The sequence below is a fragment of the Diaphorina citri genome, unplaced genomic scaffold (genome assembly GCF_000475195.1).
Source record: "Diaphorina citri unplaced genomic scaffold, Diaci psyllid genome assembly version 1.1 scaffold1216, whole genome shotgun sequence".
NCBI classification, from domain to species: Eukaryota; Metazoa; Arthropoda; class Insecta; order Hemiptera; family Psyllidae; genus Diaphorina; species Diaphorina citri.
Window position 1 is genome coordinate 27,623 of NW_007378645.1, and position 9,054 is coordinate 36,676.

General features: G+C 33.8%; 1 long non-coding RNA gene across 1 annotated transcript; it reads right to left on the reverse strand.

The window, feature by feature from the left end:
• Positions 1 to 4,123: 4,123 nt before the first annotated feature.
• On the reverse strand, positions 4,124 to 6,167 carry LOC113469751. The gene is made up of 2 exons (XR_003393077.1): positions 6,013 to 6,167; positions 4,124 to 4,233 (listed from the first exon to the last, which is right to left on the reverse strand). It is a non-coding gene; the product is annotated as an uncharacterized LOC113469751 (long non-coding RNA).
• Between the last annotated feature and the right edge of the window lie 2,887 nt (positions 6,168 to 9,054).

Here is a 9,054-nt window from a genome sequence, read left to right on the forward strand (position 1 = left end):
AAAATTCTCCTTGGCGAGCGAAATTTTTTGTCAAATAAAATAGAAGGCGACATATCGATAACTTTTTTTTTTTTTTTTTTTTTTTTTTTATTTTTTTTACCACCGTAAATTAGGTATCATACGTAAATTAGGTATCACCGTAAATTAGGTATCATACGTAAATTAGGTATCACCGTAAATTAGGTATCATACGTAAATTAGGTATCACCGTAAATTAGGTATCATACGTAAATTAGGTATCACCGTAAATTAGGTATCATACGTAAATTAGGTATCACCGTAAATTAGGTATCATACGTAAATTATAGGTATCATACGTAAATTAGGTATCACCGTAAATTAGGTATCATACGTAAATTATAGGTATCATACGTAAATTAGGTATCACCGTAAATTAGGTATCATACGTAAATTATAGGTATCATACGTAAATTAGGTATCACCGTAAATTAGGTATCATACGTAAATTATAGGTATCATACGTAAATTAGGTATCACCGTAAATTAGGTATCATACGTAAATTATAGGTATCATACGTAAATTAGGTATCACCGTAAATTAGGTATCATACGTAAATTATAGGTATCATACGTAAATTAGGTATCACCGTAAATTAGGTATCATACGTAAATTATAGGTATCATACGTAAATTAGGTATCACCGTAAATTAGGTATCATACGTAAATTAGGTACCATACGAATAAAGGAAGGAAAAAGAGGTTGAAATATAGGTAACTGTTCTTAGAACGATACCTACCTAGGTTAAAAGTTGGGTAATTTCAGGTATTTGCCATTAAATACACCATGGACTCATACTCCTAGGTAGATATGTAGTCACATGTATAGACGTATTTACATAAATAATTAGCAAATTACATCATAATTATATTTATTTATCTTTATCTACTTTAAATAAAGAAGAAGTTGTGGTTTTCCCATAACTTTTCGTTTTATTATGATATACCTGTAGCATCTCACATTTTCCGCGGTTTATCAGAAGTTTTCTTTCTTATTTTTTATTCCTTAAGGAGTTCAAGAGATGCTGGTTTAATTCCAAGACATGGATTTTCCTGTCCTTTAACAAGTAAGTACGTTTTAAAATCAGCATAAAAACGCTTGTCACAAACGTTGTTCCCCAATACATAAACAAATAATATAGGCATTGATAAATTGATCTTGAATTTATGACTTCATTTGAACTCGAACCACCAACCTACAGAGTCCACAACCACCTTGAAGTACATTGAAGTTTGTCAAAAAAAAAGAACTTTCCTGAAGACCTTTCTACAGAATGATCATCCAATGATTCACCCTGATTTTAACAGTATGTTCTTCAAATGATTCACCCTATTTATTTTGATGAAATGATGGCAATACTCATAGTTCCTGCCCCATGTGGTTCATCTTCTGTCTGGATTATGCCAACATTTTCACAGGTAAGAAATAATAATAATAGTGCTTATTTATATACTGCTCGCATAGGACTGAAAAGTCCCTTTACTCCAGCAGTAGGCTACTACTATTATTGTGGTCAAATTCTCAAATTATATGAGGATAAAATTCCATACCTCGGCTGGGATTGAACCCACGCCCTCCTGTTTACCAGGCGAGCGCCTTGACCACTACACCACCGAGGCAGGTAACTTTTATTTATATCTATATAGGTAGATACTAGATATTAAAAGTTAACTCTACCATCATTTTTATTTACAGTTCACAGAACTATACTAAGTACATAGTTGTAATTTATTATATTACATATAGGTAGATAGAATTTTCTCATTTATATGCATATTAAGATTAGTCCAATGCTGGCAGTATAAACAAGGTATTCCATTCTTTTACTATGTAATAATTTTATTTATTTATCAATGTTCTGTTAGTAATGTCTCATTAATATCATAATAACAAAGGTTAGGTAAAACTTTATGTATGCAGATTATTTAGGTACTTATGTACATATTATTATGTAGTCATGTAGGAGTATGTCATGAAGAGATGATGAAATAATTTCCTCTGGTAATTTTGCACGAAAACATCAAAGGAATAGGTACGTAAAGTGTTACAAGATCCTTGAGGTGATTGAAATTTCTGAATTTTCAAACTTCTTAGAATTTTCGCTCCCATTCAAACTTCTTGGACTTTTCTATCCAATTCAAACTTCTTGTGATTTTTCATCCAATTTAGACTTCCTATCCCATTAAAACTTCTTAGAACTGTTCAACTGTCTATCTGATTCAAACTCCTTAGAATTTCATATTCAAATCAATCTGCTTGCAATTTTCTATTGAATTCAAACTTCTAAGAATTTTTCATCTAAATTTATTAGAATGTTCTCTTTGGCATATTTTATAAAATATCCGGTAAATTTTTGCACCTTGGAGGGCTTTCTTGTTACAAGAATACCCAATTATAAGTTCCTGTAACGATGTATCTACTTTTATCTAGATTTTTTTTCTTCTGTTACTTTTCTAACATCTCGTGTACTGTGAATATTGTACAAACTTTATCCTCTAATTAGCTTTCTTAGAAATCGTTTAAACTTAAAGCTTTTCCAACTTTCTGGGAAGACATACTCGTTAAGAGTAACAAAGGAGACTTTTTTTCTATTAGTTTCACTTAACACCGCGCCACGCCGATTCTTGTGGTTTTCGTTCAGTTTAACCACAAGTCTTTTTTTAAAGAGGTTTGACAGAGGAAACTGTAACTGCTATGGTCTTATCGTCCCGAAATCGAAGAGAGATAAAATCCACCCCGGGCGGGAATCGAACCCGCGGCCTAGCGCTTACAAGGCAGACGCACTACCAACTAAGCTGGCTAACCACAAGTCTAGAAAAGTTTTTTGAATGTTTCGATGTTAGTTTTTTATTGGCTATAACCATTCTATTTTAATGTTAAATTACATAGGTACGTTATTTGTAGGTAATTATTATGTTTTTGTATTTGTTAAGAGGTTAGTCGACGTTTGTTGATTATAATTACCTCTTGGTGTAGCATAGATTGTTTTATTCTTTTATTCTGGAAGGTGTAGTGTAGGGTGTAGGTGGATGGCAGGATGGCACTACTGCTCTGCTGGGGGTGAAAATTAAAGTTCTTTGTTTGTTTGTTTTCCGTGTCCGGAAACAAACTTGAACATCAGATCTTGAATTTCCAGAAATTGGCAACGTGGATGGCTTTTGGGTTTGCTTTCATGAGCAATGAAAGAAAAATATAAACAAAGCAATATAACACATGACATTACATACCTCATATTATATGATTAGGTAGGGTACATATGGTTCAAGAGAAAAGGGGGGGTACACACTAGCAAATATATGTAAGTAACAAAAAAAATTATTTTATGATTAGGTAGGGTACATATGGTTCAAGAGAAAAGGGGGGGTACACACTAGCAAATATATGTAAGTAACAAAAAAAATTATTTTAGAGAACTCTAAAAAGTAAAAGTAAAAAGAAATTACAGCCCGTGTTCGGACTGCCTACGAATTTTTGCTGACGTTATGAAATGGAGGTTAGAGAGAGGACTTGGGTGGGATTTTTTCTCGGAATTCAAACCCAAACAGGTTGGAAAGGGATGTTTGTTTTCCCGCGGTGCCTTTGATCTCTCCTCTCTGATTGGTAAATTAATATCACCTGGTATTAAAAAAAAAATTACATCATCTTTTGGTGAGTAACTATTAAAATATTAAAATTTGAAATACAATCTTTTATTTTATCATACGAACTGCCCAATTTTTGGATTGCCCATTGATACAATATGCTGGTTCAGACAAGATGGTGTACCTAGGTAGGTCGTCAAAGTATCAAAGTTTATTTTCATGATGTTTCAACACATTGGGTTGTTAACATACATCAGTAGGTATATACAGTAAAAAAAAAAAAGCAATCGTACGTGCATTAAGCTGTTACCTAGGATATTTTCACTACCTACATAAAACTGTTACCTACCTATGCAAGAAGCAATCGTACGTGCATTAAGCTGTTACCTAGGATATTTTCACTACCTACATAAAACTGTTACCTACCTATGCAAGAACATGGTTATAGCACATTGTACATGTCCCTTATGGCCTTATGTATCAGATGGATCACTCAAGATAACCAACGTTGTTCTTGGTTAGACGCGTGACTGTGTAGGATTGTTGGGCACCAGTTAAACCATCAAAAGTCCCACAGGGACCTCTTATCCTGTAGTGACGTAGTTTGTGTCCAAAATGACGTCACTAATTACCTAGGTAATAATTAATTAAAACTTCAATTAGAGAATAGAGAATAGAATAGAATATACCTTGTTTATCCTGCCAGAATGAGACTGAAAAGTCCCTTTACTCCCGCAGTCTAAACAAGGTCTTATAGGTATATTTCATAGGTATAGTTTGAACATATTATGTAAATAAAAAACCAATTACAGCTTCCATTTTGAATATAGAGCTTTCATTTCACCTCGATAGGTACCTTTTACGTTTAAAATTTAATCCAATGTTATCTGTGACCAAGATAACATCACACCGACGCTGATGTGTCCTACTTTTCACGGGGTGTCACGTCGCTTCGAGCTATTGACGTTCGCGCCTTTCCTGTTTTATTATTTTCCCCCGAGAAACTTGCTGGAATGTCACAAAATAATCATAAACGTTATGATGATAATCAAACAGCAATATTATTATCATATTATTAGTTCTTGGAAAAGAATGAAAAGCGTGCCTAGTAAAAGCGTCTCTTCCTCTTCAGATAGCAGAAGAAGAATACGAAGAAATGAAATGAAAATTATTATCCCCTTAAAATAAACACAAACATGAGACACCCCTTTTCTTGCTATTAAGTCCGAACTAATTAGTTTGGAATCACGATTTTTTAATGAGGAGGGACGTTAGTAGGTATAGGTAAGTAGGTACCTATATTTAGGAGGGAGTTTTTTTTTATGGGTGTCGAAGGTGAAATTGATTCATACTGGGTGCCTACGAAATTTCTTGGGAAATGAAGACATTCCACCAATACCAGGTTTCCTCTACTTTTCTTTCTTCTTCTGCCTTTTTTTTTTTTTTTTTTTCTTCTTTTTCTTCTTCTTCTTCTTCTTTTTTAGTATCCTGACTCTATCAGTGACTACCTAACTGGTAGTGAGGCTGATAATTATACTGTGAGGCTACAAATTGATTTTTCGATCATTTCATAATGGAAACTTTTTGGAAATACCAAGATGTTTCTGGTTCCTAACACACACAAATCATCCCAAAACTGGTTTAAGCGAAACCCATTAGGTACAATCTGCAGATTATTATTATTTTTTTTTTTTTAAGACTTTGTCGAAAAAACGCTTCCTCTCTGTCTTACCTATAAGCACTGTGAGGCTCCAGAGATAATAAATTAGTTTTGCATTATTTTATCATGGTTAAAACTTTTTGACCTTGCTCTTGGCGTGGGAAAATAATGAAAAAAATATGATTACCTACTACCTACCTACCTGTTAGAGGGAAAAGTGAAGTGAACTTTATAAAAACTCACAGCAGTCAAGAAACTCACCTGGAGCTTTCAAGATGTGGTTGGATCTGATTTTCGTGTTTGGACTTGTTTTTGACCTTGATCTTGGCATGGGAAAATAATGAAATAAATATTATTACCTACTACCCACCTACCTGTTAGAGGAAAAAGTGAACTTTATAAAAACTCACAGCAGTCAAGAAACTCACCTGGAGCTTTCAAGATGTGGTTGGATCTGATTTTCGTGTTTGGACTTTTTGGGATTTTGAGTGCAGGTAAGAAATAAAGTTGAACTTACATACCTACCTCCTTTTTTTAATAAATAAAAATAAACATGAAAAAATTAGAAAAACGTGATTTTTTCAGATAGAATGAATAAAAAAGGTTTTTTTTCTGAACGTCCCTGTACGTAGAGGGAAATAAAACGAACGTAAAATTTGTTAACGTTTAGTATTTTCCGCCATAAAACAAAATTTATATGAAAATGTTATGTATCTTTATTTCAGGATTTAGATTTGTTGATTATAATTACCTCTTGGTGTAGCATAGATTGTTTTATTCTTTATTCTTTTATTCTGGAAGGTGTAGGTGGATGGCAGGATGGCACTACTGCTCTTCTGGGGGTGAAAATTAAAGTAGAATCGATGGATATGATAATAATTAAAATGGTGGCAACCCTTTGATGTACCTACTTGGAGTGTCAAAGTCTGAAAAAAAAAAAAAAAAAAAAAAAAAAAAAAAAAAAAAAAAAAAAAAAAAAAAAAAAAAAACCAGCCTGCCACTTTAGTTTAGTTAGACGAAATTTACTAGTGGCACAACATCAGTGGTTTAAAGCTTTAAGTTTTAATCAACCAAACCTTTCATAGGCTATTTAATTCCAACATTACTTAAGTAATGTAGGTTATGTATATTTTTACCTCATTTTAACCAACCTCAGTTGTAGGTATAGATAGTAGTTTGCATTTTACACTCTCAATCTAGAGGTTTTTGGTTCAAGTCCAAGTCCATTCATAAAATTTAGCACAGTGTATTAAGCAGGGAATGACATTTGTGACTAGCATTTATGCTTAACACAATTTTAAAGTTCCTTTTTATTCTCATTTTCACAGTCATGTTGGAGGCCGAGAAGAGTCTGTGTAATTTGATCTACAACTCGAAGCAAGCTCAACAGATGTGTGTCTACACTCGGAGTAATATCTTACAGAGCATCATCTACCGACTGAGGACATACTCTGACCCCCATCTACCTTATCAGGTTAGATTTTTTTTTCTTAAAGGGTTCCATAGGTCGCGAGTTCGATTCTCGCCCGGGACAAACTTTATCCTAAACAGGAAAACATAAATTCGTTCTCAAAATGTGACTGTCTTTCTTCTATCCTATTAATCTTTTCTCTTTGATTTCGATACGATAAGACTTCAGTACATATTTACAGTTCTCTCTATCAGACCTCTTGATTGATTACTCAGCTGATAAGTACGTATGTATAACTAGTCAATTATTTACTATTTATCCCTTGAATATTTCACAACTTGTCTGCTATTGACATTTTCATCACGCATTGCTCTGTGGTTGTCAACATCCATATAGGTACGAAGAAATCAGTGTTTGTTTTCATTGGTATACAAAGCACATGGTGCTGTCTGCGGTTATGTCTCACCCATGAATAGTATAGCTAAATTGGGGTACCAGAGCAGGTTTTGCTCTATTATAGGTAGGTCGCGAGTTCGATTCTCGCCCGGGACAAACTTTATCCTAAACAGGAAAACAGATAAATTCGTTCTCAAAATGTGACTGTCTTTCTTCTATCCTATTAATCTTTTCTCTTTGATTTCGATACGATAAGACTTCAGTACATACTACCAACTAAGCTAACTAGGCTGGCTAACCACAAGTCTAGAAAAGTTTTTTGAATGTTTCGATGTTAGATTTTTATTGGCTAACCATTCTATTTTAATGTTAAATTACATAGGTACGTTATTTGTAGGTAATTATTATGTTTTTGTATTTGTTAAGAGGTTAGTCGACAAACTCAACTCTTTAAAAAAAAAAAAATCTTCCCAGGAAGTTTTGCAGAAAAGTGGGAGAGCTTAATGACCTCCATTGGGACCTGACATTGTCTTCAAATTACTATCCAGCTAGGTATAAACTCGGCAAAATTAGTCACATACCTACTTCAAAATAGGATAAATCAGGAGAAATATATAGCTATCCAATATAAACAGGGGCACGTTTTATGGTCGACACTCCTTCACTACAATCTGAATTTGGTTCAAGGAAGATTGGAATTGGGCAAAAAAAAAATCTACCAATCATAATTATTAATTTATTCAATTGTTCAACTTAGACCATTCATCATTGCATTTTTACTTTTTGTAATATTTGCATTGCAAAAAAAAAAAAAAAAAAAAACAAGGGCTAATTACCGTGAGTTGTTTTTGTTGTTCTTGTTGTTTATCATTTTTGACAGTAGATGTCAACATCTACTACCATTTCATTTTTGATAGATGTACTTAACTAAGTCTTTAATCAGTAAAAGAGCGGTCGAAATGTCGAAAAATACGGTAAAACACCGCTAACCGTTGTCCTGATGTTAATAAAAACTGATATTTGGGGGGTTTTAGGTAGTTTAGTCGGTATATCTGAAAACCGCCAAAAAGCGGTCATCAGACAAACAAAACAAGATTCCAATTAATATAAAATAAAATTTAAAAAAAACTCCGATTTAAAAACAATTTTCTTTCTTTCTTTTGAAATTTTCCACTTGATTACGTTTTGTTAGCTCAGCAATCAGCTGGTTCAGTCCCTTCCCTATACATCAAATTAGCGACGGAAATCATAAATTACACAAAAATTGGTCCGTGTTCATCTGTTCATTACTTGACAGTCGATTAAAACAAAAAGAAGGAGGAGGAGATGAAGAAGAAAAAAAAGGAGGGGGAAGAAGAAGTGGGGAGAAGAAGAAGAAATCTGGTGTGAACATCACACGACTTTCCTTATCCTAATGAATGATGCTTATTATTTGGGTGTTCTTGTTCTCATACCCTTAAGTGAAAATGAGAAGAAAAGGAAGTTTAAAAGAAAAGTTAAGAAATTAGGGGTTGAGAGAGGGAGAGAGACTGAGAAAAAAAAATCTGGTGTGAACATCACACGACTTTCCTTATCCTAATGAATGATGCTTATTATTTGGGTGTTCTTGTTCTCATACCCTACCAGAAAGGCGCTGAATGGGGGACTTACCGTCGAACACGTAAAAGTGAGAAAGGAGTAAACACGACACTACAGGAAGCACACAACATCCCGAGAGCATTTTACCGAGAATACTGAATGAGGAAACCTGAAGATCTGAATTGGGGACGAAGGGATGAAAACATCGCGAGATGAGAGACTGAGGCAGCTTGCACACGGGTCGGATGTTGGCATTGTTACGAAAAAGATGAGATTTTCTCGGAAAAGTGACTCGAAAAATAAGTAATGTAAGATTTGACCAACATCTGTTTGAAGAGGTAGGTACTTTTCTTTTCTTTTTCAAGAGGTATAACAGAGGGAGCTGTAACTGCTAAGGTCTTATCGTCC